This window comes from Nelusetta ayraudi, unplaced genomic scaffold (genome assembly GCF_046127955.1).
Source record: "Nelusetta ayraudi isolate G7.1 ecotype Tasmania unplaced genomic scaffold, CSIRO-AGI_Nayr_v1 ptg000135l, whole genome shotgun sequence".
NCBI classification, from domain to species: domain Eukaryota; kingdom Metazoa; phylum Chordata; class Actinopteri; order Tetraodontiformes; family Monacanthidae; genus Nelusetta; species Nelusetta ayraudi.
Window position 1 is genome coordinate 16,191,380 of NW_027466185.1, and position 13,753 is coordinate 16,205,132.

A 13,753-nucleotide genomic window follows, 5' to 3' on the forward strand; every position below is an offset into this window, starting at 1 on the left:
AAGTGCAGCCAATGAAAGTCAATACTCAATTTCACCCAGTGTGGGGAAAAACATTGTGCTGAGACGTTCAAAGTAAAACAAAAAAAAAATCCATCTGTGACAAACGGAGGGGGAGAGAAAAACCACTTGTTAACGATGATGACTGACCTCAGAGGTTCACAAAGATGGAATAACTGGCTCTCATTGTGTTAATGAGATTGTTCTCTCCATCACAGGGAGACAAATGGACTGTGGAAGTATTGACACGCAATGAATAACCTTTCATTTCACGGAGGGGGAGGAGGGAGAGCAGAGGGAGTCGTAATGCGGGGACTATTTTCGCAGTTATTCTATTTTCAGACTAATCATGCCATTAACTATTCATTAGCTTTTTATGAAACGCCAACGACAGGAGCGAGCAGCTAATATACCTCACAGCGCATATTTATACGCAAAATGCAGAAGCGGTTGCGGGCGCGCCTGCGCCGCCTTATCCACGGCCCTGATGACTGCAGTCATTAAGCAGGCTGCTGATGGCGCTGTTTGTCATTAGAGTCAGATTTAAGGTGTAATGGAGTCAACACATTAACAGGGCGACGTGGGCGAGAGTGGACAGATGGAAACAATCACTCAAAAGAGGCGACGGGCTTCGAGTGGGCGTGGCATGAGAGAGCTCTGCGGGCAGGTTATATTATGGGCTGCATAAACTGTCACTGCAAATAGTCAGAAATATCAACTGCGATACTCCATTGCTGGGCGACAATGTTCAGTGTGGAAGCTTATCCAGGGCTTTGGAAAATTATATTGAAAATTGCATTGCGGTTGAATGAAACACACTCAGACAAATAAAAACCCTTTTTAATTTAGGCGTTTTACATTTACATTCATCCTTTTCCCCAACATCTTAGCACAGTAAGAGTGACCAACCAGGCTGTGCTAACTGTATGCCAATTGGTGGTCTTCACCTCGACACTGCTGCTGGATCAGTACCTCAGTAGAGGTTCAAGGTTCTGACAGCAGAGACACTAACTGCTTGCATCCTCAAGTCTCAAGTTTCAGACCTGAAAGGATCAGGTCTGAAAAGAGGACACATCACAGACAAGTTCATCTGGTTTCGGGGGGAACATTCATGTAAAGTCTCAAAACAAACAGGAAGGAACTCCAGGAAGGTTTTCAGTAGTGATGGCCGTCACTACTTGATATGCACGTCACTAGCTTTCAGCTATATTGTGCAGCTGTGTTGAGTACAAAGAGCTAACTATTTACAGTCTTTATTATATCCATGAAACTAGCCGAAGAGAGACGATATGATTGTGTCAGATGGAAACAGAGGAAGTCATTGGCGCCAAAACAACTTGACAATATAGTGGCCATTCATTCATCACCGGGGCTCCTGGATAATGTGTTAGAAAGTAACAGAATTCCAGGTAGAAAGACATCCAGAGGTCCAAATCAACCTTTTCACCTGTGAGCCTCAACTCCACACCAAGTGCACTCCCAAACAGCAGGAATACAACAACATGTCCTTTCAAACACTGGGCAGCGCACAGTTTTGCTGGAGGCACTAAGAAGTCTTCAAAACCATCGACACGGGGACCCAGGCCAGCGGCTCCCTCAGTGCAACAGCTGTCAACTGCTGTTGTCAAGAAGAGAAGAGGGACAAAGACAGAGTGTGGTGAAGGCTGATCTGCACACCAACACTGAGGAGATCTGAGAGGCCACAAAGCTCTTGAGCTGCCAGAGTCCTCGGAGGAGAGGCTGGAGGAGCTTCAAGCACCAGGAGCTAATGGAGGATTGTCTGCTCGACCTGGAAGGTTTCAAGCGAAAGAAAAGGCAGGAAATCCCAAATAACTTTTCCACACCTCAGTGAAAATGGATTGTAAACTTTTGCTGCTAAAAAATTTAAACAGCGGTGAACTGAAGCTAAACTGACACTCGTCCAGTTTCCATGACAGTTTTTCACAAAATAAAAACGGTATTTCTAAAATTTCAACAAAGAACAATTGCGATCCGCAGGTGTTTCCATTGAATGGTGTGAAGCCCATAAGCCAGAATTCTCATCATCATCTCGTGCCACGAGATTTACGAGAATTACGTTTGCGTTTGTTTATTTACATTTGTTTACTGTTAAGAATGGTTGTTATATTTTCTCTTTGATGACTTGTAAAAAAAATATTCCATCTCCTCCTCTGTCCAATCATACCTAATTCCCCCAATTTCACTGGTCAGTGAACTGGTCACGTGACCCCATACGTCACGTCCGCTGACGTGTAAATTAAAAAAAAAAAAAGCGATTCCATGACACTTTAGCGATATACCGCTATATGGACACGTCTGAAAGACCACCTCATGACAGCGTCAAAACCTTTTAGCCATATTTGAAAGGTAATTTGAGCGGTTTCCATTACCAGTTTTTTATTGCCATATTTAGGTTTTGCACAATTCTAGGGTCATGGAAACACAGCTAGAGTCTAACTGTCTGGAACGAGCGCTTTTTTTAAATAATGTTTTCAATTGAAATAAAAAAAAAAAGTGGTGAATTTTACAAACAAACTTTCTTTATTTCTTAAGTAACCATCTGAAGGTTGTTGTTTTTTTTTTTTTGCTTTAGCTTTGGAGTTCTAAGAAATCAAAGGCATCAAGTCATAAACCCTTTTGTTTATCGTTTATATTTTTTCTCCCTCTGCATTTTTTTTGTGCAACATCTGAATAGTTTTGTGAACCTTTAACTCAAATTGAACTTTATCTAACTTTTTTTTGCCTCACATATACTGGGCAAAAGTACTTTCCATTTTACTAGGATGATATTAAATGTAACCAGAAAGCGAAGATTTTATCTCTTCTCTGTACAATCGCGAGGTGTCTTCTCAGCGTTGACACAGCCTCCATTCATCCAAATCTTCTCACCCTTCCACCGTTTGTTTTCCGTGTCTCTGTACTGTTTATATCTCTCAAAATGTTCTTACCGCAACGCAGCTGGACTGCTGTTATTTAAGTTCCGATTTCCCACAGGTCTTACATAATCCCACAGGATTACACCACGCCATGGCAAATCAGCCTCCTGAGGAGAGAGAGGTATAAATAACAGTGCCGAGGCTTAGTTCTGACGAAAAGCTGCGAGTAGCTGGTAAACAGTGATGACGTTGCTGCGTCTGCAGTTTTATCAAAGTTAGGTAACGTTTCCTCATCAGAGGATCAGCAAAGGCGAGGCTCTTTTTATCCTGCTGACTCGCTTTAACAACACTTCAGTCACTTTGGTCAGAGTTTAGTCAGAAAACCTTTCCTCAAAGCAGATGACAAGCAGATTAGTGCAGACCAATAAGTGTCATTTGGGTTCACACACTAAAATTTCAGTTATCATCTCCACAGACGTAGACTCTTCTAGTAAGAATAGCATGACTTTGACTGAAGGAAACAATTTATTAATCAAGAAAAAATCCAAATAAAAACTTGCACAGTGACCCAAATGACTCATAATTCATTTTCATCACTCGTCACAACCTTCACATCTACTGCACTGTTAATCTACTCAGGTGTCTCAGGTCTGTTTAAGCAAGAAATAGAAGCAAGAGCTACAAAACAACAACTACAACAACACAGAAAAGTGTTGGATTTTGGAAATTGTAGACAGCAGATGTCTGAGAACAAACTGTCACTTTTATCTTTTGTATTGAAACTAAGAATAAATTCAGGTCGGTTCACACATCAGGTAAATTTGGGAGGTTATGCCTTGATTCATGTACACACACATAACCAACTATAGGTAAAAGACACATAAATAATACAAATAACAATCAAACTAAATTAGAAATGGGGAAGTTGTGAGATAATTTATGAGTGGATGTTTCACTAAAGTAGCCAACTCATAAAAGGCATAATGAGCATGACACTCTCCCTATATATTGACACCTTTTATAATAACTTTACTGTAAAGCTGCATCTCATTCTGAAATTTAGAAGCAGCTTTTTTAACACAATCACAAAACTTTAAAACTACAGCAATCACAAATTAAAAGATTTGTCGTGAAAGTGAACGTCTCCTCTGTGTGTTAATGTTGCTGGGATTCAGTTGCGTTAGTAGCCCGTCTAGTAAATCACTGCCTGTCTGCTTATCACTTCCCACACAGCTGCGTGGCTCCAAGCTGTCCTGCGGTGTTGCTGCTGTGGTTTTCATGCTCTCTCTGCAGAGCTGCTGATGTTGACGCTACCTCAGTCTGAACAGGCCATTTGTCTTGGAAGATGACTGGTGTCCTATTTGAATGAGCATTAAGACGCGAGGTTTGCTCAGGGCTCTGGGGCTGCGAGACGGATGACACCCTGGAGGTGACTGACTGGAACACTTTGCTGTGTCTGTCTGGATTTATCAATATGGGGAATCTGTCAAAATGAATCAATAGTGGGTGGAGGGATTGTGCTCGCCAAGCAATTATAGTTGTGTAATTGTTACATTGCGCATTTTTCATCCTCAGCCACAGATTTATTTTCATGTTGATGTCAATCTTTGTTCTAGACGCCAGATAGGCCTGCCATCTCTAGAAGTGATAAACCAGTCACACCTTGTTGTTTTGTCCATTTAAAGTAAGAAAACAGGGAGGTATGAAGGACAGAATCAGCATATGGGCTACTTTTAAAAGTTTCACTAAAACACACCTGGTGCCAAACGTTTTGAAATTAAACAATCTCCAAACTTTTAAATTGTGCTAACAGTCAAATACGTAATCTCACATAGACATGAAGACCTAATGACTGAAAATACTTTTTAACGTTATTAATCTACCAGCTTCTGAGGGAGGTTACAGTGCAGTAAAGTGCAGTAAAGTGGCGTATCAAAGTAATTCCCAGATTTCCACAGTGTAGACCAGTAAAGGATTCCCTCTTTTAACACTTAATTGAGCAGAACAAAGCATAGTAATGGTGGAATACTAGTGTGGCAGTACTTCTAGATGGATAGTGTGATCATACATAACACAACAAACATAGCTGTGATCTCATATTATCAAACAGGATTTTACCAAAAGCCCCCCCAACGAGGCTGAGCCTCAACTACAAACTTACAACTAAGTAAGGCACTAAATCACCCTAAACTGCATAACCGTAACTGTTTTTTCAATTAACAAGGCTGTATGCACAGCTACTCATAAGGGCCATAAAAGACAACAACCCCTGGTAGAGCCGTAGAATGCAGTGACCTCGTCATCCGTTAGGCTGAAATCACTTTGCTGCTGCTTCAGTTTGATTGCCAGCGCCATAAAAATAAAGAACTGAGAGAGAGAGAGAAAATCCTCAGTTTTTTCCAAATCATCCGCAGCAATTGTGCTGAGGGTCAATAACTCACAGTGGATGTGACTTGCAATTGGAGAAAAGGCACCAAATGACAGAGAGAATTCCAACCCCAAGGACACATCTCCACAACTGCTGCCATTGCTCTCAACGGTAAACAGAGCAGCACCAGACTCAGTCAGCGCACTCCACAGGATGCTGGATATTGCATTCCTCTTTCATCACACATTATGAAAACATGGATGAGTAATAATTCCACTCACTGTTGCTCGCAATTTCTGCATGCCGAGTTAAGGTGGTGATGGTGGTGATGGTGGTGATGGGGAAGTCGGTGTGCTACAAGTATGATATTTGCAGATGTGAACTCTGTCCTGAGGGCCAGCCCTGAAACATTGCAAGTTCATTGACTTTGACCGCCAGTGAGGAACTTTTGTCTTTTGTCTATCCTTGAAGGAACGCTCGTGTCGTTGGTGGGGGGGGGAGCACCTGTCAAAACACAGGGATGAAATTCTCATTTTGGAAACACAACCAGGCCCGGACCAGATACAAAAACCAAATAAGAAGAAAGAAAATTTTATCCAGACCTCAAAACACGTTTACACATGGAAGCTGGATAGAAAAGTTACTTTCTTTGGACAAAAGCTTAGTAACACAAACAAGGAAACTAAGTCCTTTCTTCAATTACTGTCTGAAAAACACCTTGTTCACCCAGAGATTTGTTTGATTATTTCTATTATTATTATTATGACAAGATGTCCACAACTTGGTGGACAGCATACAACATCTCACCAAAATTCAATTTTTATCATCTTTGTTCCCCTAAAACTTACAATTTTACTTTGTCAAGCTGAACCAAAAATCAAAATGATGTAGATGGAAAGCTGAACACTGCAGATGAAATACAGATGTGACACAAATGTGATTTTGACTTTGAAGTTTGTCTCTTTTGGGTGGAGACTATTTTGGCCTCCTCTGTAGAATTTTGCAAATTGTTCAATTGTTCTGTTTTCCATCCATCCTCTATAGATAGATGATAGATGGATGTATTTTATTGATCCAAAATTAGGAAACTACACTGATGTAGCACTGACTAGAAAAGTAGATAGAGCAGTAATATTATAATATGGATTAATTGAATTTTGCTCACAGACTGACAGTTTGAGGAGAGAAGAGTGGTTGCATGGACTCCACTCAGCAAGAAGCAGGACATCCGGCCTCTGTTGGTGTTTGGAGCGTGCAGTCTTGGTTTGGCATCAAGTCTGAGCTGCCACAAAGGATGAGAGCGATCGGCACGTTCATGCTGAGCTCTCACTCTTTGGATCGGTCCCGCACGAGTTCCTTTGGACTGCTTTCAGCCAGTCCAGCATAGCAGAAACCATCATCAACCTCATCCAGTCACACTTTCCTGACAGGGAACGTTGCCTTACAATGGAGGAGCAAACTACATTTTGGGTGCCACTGGAGGTTGGTATTAGAGCTCCAGTGTGTCAAATTTGGCTTAATGTATGACTTTTATATTGATAAAAGCTTAACATACAGCCCATCCATCCATCCATCCATCCGCCTTCTATACCCACTCCTCCTACTCAGGGTTGACCACTGCCACCATCACAAACACTTGCACCAAGTCAAAAGAATTGGGCCCAAATGGAAATGAAGCCCAGCAAATCCAAGAGTATTTCAATTATGAAGGGGAAGCAGGCTTAGCACATCCATGAGGAACTTTTACCACAGCGCCAGAGAAACCTTGGTTTAGATGGCTGGCCAATGGTTGAGGAGATCCAGCAATAACATTTTTGCAAATGTTCCTGCATGATTTTTTTTTTTTAAACCAACTATTAAATCAAGGGCTGCAAAATAACAGTGTTTCCCATTTATTTCTAAAAGCTTTTATTCAACATACTGTTAAATTAAGTTAAATATCAATGCAGTTATCTTCTTTATCTTATTAATGAGGCTATTAAGGTGTTAAACAAAATGATGATGTGGGACAGAGGCTGATTTTTCATGATCTTATTTGTGTAATTGGAAACAGTGTGTGACAAGCGCTGTTGCAGCGTTCAATGAAAGCAGCTTTCATTTGCAGAATAATCTTGTGACATTTCTGAGCAACGCTGTGAAATGCCATCGGCCCAGTGGGAACCCATCTTCCCAATTCTGCGCAGAATGCCTTGAATCGGAGTGTCTGGAGCAAAGCATCTTGGGTAAAGAGCCCGAAAGCACATAGCAGCTATGACAAATGCACCATCGGTGGATACAAATTGAATTATTCCGACTCAGAGGCATTGGGCTGGATGGGAAAAAGATCATTGGTTTGTGTTCTGGTGTCCATCCTTCATTCTGAGGGACAATGACGGCAGCAAAGGCGAAACAGAGGTCACCATCTCTCAACAGTCACATTGTGCAATTAATCAGCATTTTGGTTTTCCCTTTGTGTGTGTGAGAGAGAGAGCGAGAGAGAGCGAGAGAGAGGGAGAGAGAGGGAGGGAGAACTCAGGAGTGACAAGGCCTGGAGAGGGAGCTTTATTTCCATCTTGACTTGATCAATGCAGCCCAGTAAATTTCTCTGACTCACTGTGAGTAGTGAATATTGAAGAATCGGCTCCAAGGTCAGAAGAACCTCTGGCCTACAGTACGTACTACTGTAACACAACCACATACACGGAAACACACTGCAGCAAACAATCAATGCACAATAAACAGCACAGTGCGAAAGCTGCACCTTCACATGCTTGATGTCCGTTGCATGACAGTGCTGTTGTATTGAATCTCATCATTCGTGTTCTCCCCGGCCTAAAATATTCCTCATCTTTACTGAAAAGTTGACGCACTCCATCTAATTACATGAAGGTACGAAAGTCCTGGCTCTCGAAGTGGTTATGTTAGAGTTTTGACACTTCACTCATCATCCAAAATCAAATTTGGAAATCACAAGCAGTGTTTGTTGTTTTCACCAACCATCTCTTGCGTGCAGGTACTGAGATAACGTGGTCAGTTCACCAGAGTCTGTTGTCAGTCCATCAGCCCTCAGTCACAGTGATGCTGCACAGAAGCCTTTGTTCCTCCAGACAAGTGATTCTTTTTTGTTGGTACATGTTATAACTTAGTTTTAAGTCCTAATTATAGTTTCTGTTCATGGCTGTTTGTTTTCCCCTTTAAGAGTGATTTTGATTTTGTGATTAAAGTTTCATTGTTTATTTTCGATCCTCTGTTTTTAGGCATGAGTTGTTCTCTTCCTGTCGGAACATTTTGTGTTTTGCATATTTTTCTTTTCTTAGCTTTAGTTAATTTGCCTTCCTCCTCCTGGAGTGATTTTTTTTGTTATTCTATTCATTGGACTATTCAACGTTTTGAGTTCTCTCTTCGAGAGCCTGGGTAGGATATCTTTGGAATTTCACGGCCCATTGGTTTATCACTGTGTTTCTTGGTGAATCCAATAAAGTTTGCTATCTCCAAGACCTCTGAGTCTGAGTCCTGCCTTGAGTCCCGGCCTGACACTCTCATGCAGGCATCATTTATCTACAGCACAGAAACTAGCGTAGAGTTAACACAACTGTTATATTATCTCTATCTCTTCATCTACGATCACAGATTTACTTGTAGCTTATTTATTCATTTTAGTCTTTAATATGAGACACACTTTCAACCCAGTTCCGCACAGGGAGCAACGAAAACATTTCGTTATCTTTGCCTGCGTTGCATCTCATCACGCCTGGACAGAGACTAAATGCTCCTGGATGTCATCAATTAAAAACAAAGCGCCGCTTGTTGTCGGAGGTTGTCGGAGTTCCTCCTCCAGGCAGCATGCGGCACATCACAGCGCCTTTCAGTGCATGAGGAGTGCATGAGTTACACACCTCTCCAGGGCCAAATATAAAAGTAGCCATTTGTATTCTGCTGGCCGATTTCAGAACCTTCTTCCTGTGTGTGTGTGTGTGCATGCGCGCACTTGTCCACCTTACTGAAGAAGTGAAAATCAAACGGCCATTTGAAAGGTTTCTCATATCCCAGCATCATTTGCTAGATTGCTTCGGCATTGTGAAATCCAAAAAGCTTTCCTATGGATTTTGCCAGTAGTGTGTGTGTGTGTGTGTGTGTGTGTGTGTGTGTGTGCGAGATCAAAGCAGCTGAGAGCCAGAAGATCTGCGCAGTGTTTAAAGCAGCTCGCAGGGCCTGCTGACACATACGTGACTGGACTGCCTGGACCAGGCCAGGAGCCGCAGCAGCTGCAGCAGCAGAGGCTGGAGATTCCATCAGTCTCTGGGTGGAGAACTGGGTGCTCATTGACGCTTGTGGCAGGAGAAGGTGACGTTTAATTATTTTTATTTTTATATCACATTGAGTGAAAATTCAGTGTAAAATGTTCTCTGGAATCTATTTTTCTTTCCTACTTTCCGGCTGTTTTGGTCTCAGTTCCGACTGTTGGACGCTGGGTCGGCTGAGATATGCTGAGGGACCTTTCAGACTCAGACAGAAATATATGGAAATATGCTTCTGTAGGTTAGGTGGAAAATGGACGAGAGAAAAATGCAAGTGCAAGTGGGAGAGCAGATGTACATTTGTTTGGATACATGTCAAAGTTCCTGCTAGAAAAGTTTCAAATAAGCGCTGGTTTGGTTGCACCTCCCACGCAATGGTTCCTTTTCAGAAATACCCCAATAAATATAGAGACTTAAAACAACACACTCACTATACACACACACACAGAAGACACCGTCCATTCACACTGAAAGCTGCAGTTACTACACAGTATCCGAATGAATAATTAGATCAGCTTATATATACTTTTATATACATATCTGCATATAAAACAGCTTCAAATTAATGTCTGACATTAATTGTATGAAATTCTCCTATGGAAAAATGCAACCAACCATCTTATTTTCTTTAAGCCCCTTTTTACATTTATTTTAAGAATGAGCAGTAATGTCTTCTCCAGGGACACACATTTGTAGCTGGTGAAATGCCAAAGTCTAATTAGTACTAACGAATGCTGCATTAAATTTGATTCTGGAAATTAGAAAAGGTTGATTATGCTCACATGTAATCACTGGGCCTGTAATCACGCTGGCTCTGCTGGGTAATAACTCAACTTGGTTACAATATAGTGAACAGAATGTACTAACAGAAAAATATGAAATGGATTATGTTTCATCATTAAATAACAGACGCTGTTGCGTGATCATCCTATCTCATGACATGAAATTCTTCTTTCTCCACTTTGCTACATCAATTGGATCAACTGCAATTTGTTCTATATGTTACAACAAGCTCATGAAGATTCCATTCTGTTGTGGATGTTTCTGTATTGTACTGAGTGTTGTTGCAGACCATGTCCCTCCTTTTATGAGTGCAGTGAGCCCACCTTCTACCCTTCTTCAACCACTACTCCCAGCAGGATAACGCACCAGGTCAGACAGCTCATCTCACCTCATCTGGTTTTGTGAACAGGACAACCAGTTGGCTTTTAAAGTCTTATAAAGTCTTGGTCTCCATCTCGATGCTCTCTAGTCTCGATAAGATCTTGGTCTCGGTTGGTGCCGTCTTGACGACAACACAACCAGTTACCTTCAAACATGCTGAGCGACGGCGCAGACGCAGGGCAGCGCAGTGACCCAGTGCTCTGGCGCTCCAGTGCTCCGTCTCCTCATCCTCACTGGAGGAAAGATTTTCCAGCAACACATTGAATCAGCTCGACGCTTCCCAAGCCGAGAATCTGAAGGGGATTTTCAACAACTCGCCCGCCTGCTCGCTCCACTCCCACCCCTCCCCACTTATCATTGTCGTCTCCTGAGAGGGGAGGGGGTGGTGAGGGGCCAGGGACCCCCCCCCCCCACCACCTCCCCCAGCCTCTCCCCCACGCACCCCCTTTGGCCAGACGTAGCAAACGGGAACAAACACTTGGCAGAGGCGGCGGAGCGATTTGCCAAAAGCCAGTCTGGCAGCCAATGGCAGCTCAAGGTTCAGTGAGAGGTGAATCATCACTCATTCAGCAGCGGAGGGCGGAAGCACGCGGCTCTCGCACGCAGCGTTTGCAAAGATCAGGTAGGAAATTACACGGCTGAGTCGTGTCAATCACACCAGTGACTGTGTGTAGAGGAGCCGTTTGCTCGTTGCTTGTAGCTTTGGAGAAGATTCAATCAAACTGAAATGAATAGCCTACAAACTACTGATGCACCCATGCTGCTTTTTTACAGAACGAGTCGAGTACGAGTTTTTGCATTTCAGTACTCACCCATACCGACAGTACTTAATAAGGTCCTCACACATTTTAGAATAATAACCCAAATGTAAGGTGAAGATGAGTGCTCGCCAACTGGTGGAGTCTCAGGAGCCACATTTTCTCCCTTATAATTAAGTCACGGCCCAAATTTTTCATGTCTCGCAAGTAAATTATTCAAATTACTGAATTGAATTGTGTGTCTTGCAAATGAAATTCCCAACATTTTTTCTATGAAAATCTTATATCTTATATAAATTATCTTATATAAATATCTTATATTTTAAAATGCCCTTTTATTATTTAAAAAAAAAAAAGCTGCGACCCAATCAAAACAGCTCCGCAACCCATTTTTGGGTCATGAACCAGTGGTTAAGAAACACTGGTGTCGATCTGACATCACGATTTCCAGAAGAAACGCAGCACATGACGTGACTGGCAGCCTGTGATAGGAACGCAGTACTGACCTGCAGGATCACTTTGTTTTCGCTGATTGTACGATCTCTGTAAAGTATTACCACTTTTACATTTCACTGCACATCCTTTGAGCATGTGACAAATAAAGTTCTTGAATTGAATTGAATTGACGGTTTTTGCCAGCTTCAAGTCTCTCCACGTCCATTTTTTTTTTTTTTTTGACGCGTGTACGCTGTACTAACAACTTTATATTTTGATAGTGAATGTTGTTGGGATGATGGAGGTATTTGTGCTTCAGCATCAGACCCATCGTCAGTCTGCTGCTGCTGCCTTTGATCTTCAGAGGGCTGCGGTAACAAACTGAGATGAACTTTGTCTAATGACCGACTTGATCGAGCTCTCAGCAGGAGTTCCAACTTCAGCGTCGGGCGTGTGCGTGATTATCTGTTGCGCGGACCGACGAGTGCAGCCTGTTAATGCGTATTGACATTCACTTCTGCCTCGCCAAAAAGAGGAAAAGCATCAAAATAAGTTAAGAAATCGATTGGGGAGATAATATAGCATGAAATGGAGCCACAGACGCGAGGAAAAAGTTTCCCCAAGTACACTCATTAGGAGGACCGCAGAAGCATTATGGCAAATATGAATCCACATTTAAGAAATGAGGATTTATATTCCTTATTTTCTCAGTTTGTACCGAGGCAACACAGACAACAAGCCGGGACTTTTGTTGGTCAATCGCAGCCCGTCACCACTGGGAGTTCAGTAGGCCCCATTAAAGGTCCAATGCAGGCATTAGGCAAACTACGACCCGGGGGCCACATGCGGCCCGTGAAGCTTTTTAATCCGGCACACCAAAGATGAAGAAATGATATTACTTATTTACTGACTATGTATATGTATTTGTATTTGACTATAGCTTCCTCCATGTTTCCATTGTTCCAGAGTCATTTCAATAAAGAGCTAAACACCGTGGGACTTCAAAGACACTGATTTGGTTGCAACTTTGCTTTGCTTCATTTTCAGTTGACATTAAAGCAACATGTTTTCTACATATCCCATGATAGATTGTTTCCTCCTATGAGGTGGCTCACCAAACCACTCCATCCATCCATCTGCTGCTTCTCCGTCAACCTCTGTCAAATTTTAGAACCCATTGTGGCCCCACTAGTTTGCCCAGCCCTGGTCCTGCCACGCGGCCGCAGACGGGACGGGAGCCAGCTGCAAAACAGCAGCAAAACGGTACACTTGGTTGCAAATGCTACTCACAGAAATCAGAACCAGGGGAACAGGCTGAGAACAAGTCCGGGTCTGGCGAAGGATCAGAATTCCGGGGATCAGCCGAAGAGACGGGATCAATGCCAGAACGAGTCGTAACCAAGTGGACCAAGTGATCAGTCCAAGGGCGAGGCAGGCAGGCAGGCAGGCAGGCAGGTACGAGGACAAACCGGTAATCAGGCCAGAGATCAGTACTGGAAAGGCTTGCATGCGTGCAAAGACGATCTGAGTTGGAGCCTCAGAGAGCTGGGGCTGATTGCAGGGGATGAGCTACAGGTGTGTAGATTGCAGACTGGCAGCAGGTGTGTCAATCAGCCAAGGGGGGGGGGGGAAACTAGGTCAGCATGGAGGTTGTGACTGGTCCAGTGTGCAAAATCTGGCTTGATTTATGATTTTTATATTGATAAAAGCTTAATATACTGCCCCTAAATAACATTCATGAAAGTATATAATTGCAGTACAATAACATTAAATTGGTTTTCCTGCCCTAAGATATATACTGTATACAGTCATTTCGCAGGCCAATCATTTTGTCAATTCTTGTTGAAATAACCTCAAATTTTCACAGAATGTAAATAG

At 42.6% G+C, this 13,753-nt stretch overlaps 1 protein-coding gene and 1 long non-coding RNA gene across 2 annotated transcripts in view; one reads left to right on the forward strand and one right to left on the reverse strand.

The window, feature by feature from the left end:
• Nucleotides 1-13,753, reverse strand: part of LOC142905010 (retinoic acid receptor beta-like) — a 149,653-nt gene that overhangs the window by 126,877 nt on the left and 9,023 nt on the right. The window lies entirely within an intron of this gene.
• The window catches only part of LOC142905030 (uncharacterized), a 97,598-nt gene continuing 86,112 nt past the window's right edge, over nucleotides 2,268-13,753 (forward strand). Inside the window, exon 1 of the long non-coding RNA XR_012929490.1 lies at nucleotides 2,268-2,410. This is a non-coding gene — a long non-coding RNA (uncharacterized LOC142905030). The remainder of the gene's footprint in view (nucleotides 2,411-13,753) is intronic.